The sequence below is a fragment of the Mus caroli genome, chromosome 15 (genome assembly GCF_900094665.2).
Source record: "Mus caroli chromosome 15, CAROLI_EIJ_v1.1, whole genome shotgun sequence".
NCBI lineage: Eukaryota > Metazoa > Chordata > Mammalia > Rodentia > Muridae > Mus > Mus caroli.
The window spans coordinates 78,776,966-78,778,199 of NC_034584.1; positions in this window are offsets into that span (position 1 = coordinate 78,776,966).

Here is a 1,234-nt window from a genome sequence, read left to right on the forward strand (position 1 = left end):
CTCCCTCCCTTCCTCCCTTCCTTCCTACCTTCCTTCCTTCCTTCCTTCCTTCCTTCCTTCCTTCCTTTCTCTCCCTCCCCCTTCCTTCTTTCCTTCCTCCATCCCTCCTTTCCTCTTTCTCTCTTTTTCTGACACAGAATCTTACTATGTAATCTTGGTCCACTATATTGACCAGAACGACTTGAATGCAAAGACCTGCCTGCTCCCGCCTTCCAGTGTTAGGTTTAAAGGCACAAACCAACACTCTGGGTCCCAAGCTTGCCTTCTACCACTCTGATAAACCCTGTGACCAAAAGCAACTTGTGGAAGACAGGGCTTACGTGGCGTACACACCTCAGTCACAGTTGATCATTGAGGGGAGTCAAAAGGCAGGACCCTGGAGGCAGGAACCGAAGCAGAGACCAGAGAATAACACTGCTCACTGACTTGCAGCTCAGCTTGCTTTCTTATACAACCCAGGAGCATCTGCGGGGGTGGGAGGGTGGGGGTGGGGGGGTGGAGAGGGGTGGCACCACCCACAGAGAGCTGAGCTCTCTTACATCAATCAGCAATCAAGAATATGCCCCACAGACTTGCCCTCAAGCAATCTGACGGAGGGATTTTCTCAGCTGAGATTCCCTTTCTCAGTGGTTCTCAACCTTCCTAATGCTTTGACCCTTAAATACAGTGCCTCATTATGGTGACCCTCCCCCAACCACAAAATTATTTTTGTTGCTGCTCATAACTGTAATTTTGAGTCATATTGCAAATATCTTGTGTTTTCTGATGGTCTTAGGAGACCCCCAAGGGGGTCTCCACCCACAGGTTGAGAACCACTGTTCTAGCTGTCTGGCTAGTGCCAGATCAACAACCAATAACCAAGACGACAAGAAGTGACAGCCTAAGCCGGATGTGGTGACACATGGGTAATGTTAACCCTTGGGACGCCGGGGCTGGAGGATTGCAAGTTCTGGGTCAGCATGGACTACATATAATGTGACCTTGTCTCAAACAAAGAAAAAGAAAAGAGAAATTGGAGAAATTCTAACAGAAAAGTGTGTAGCTCATTGGCAGAGCCCTTAGCTTGTCCCGGCTTCTATTGACAGTACCCAAAGCAAACAAGACCAATAAGTCAATGACAGACAAGAGACTATAAACAAATCCAAAAGTCATTCCCTCACATAAACACGTGCATTTATGAACACCTCGATAGATGACAGATCAGGATGGGAGGAAGCACAAATTAAGAAAGAAA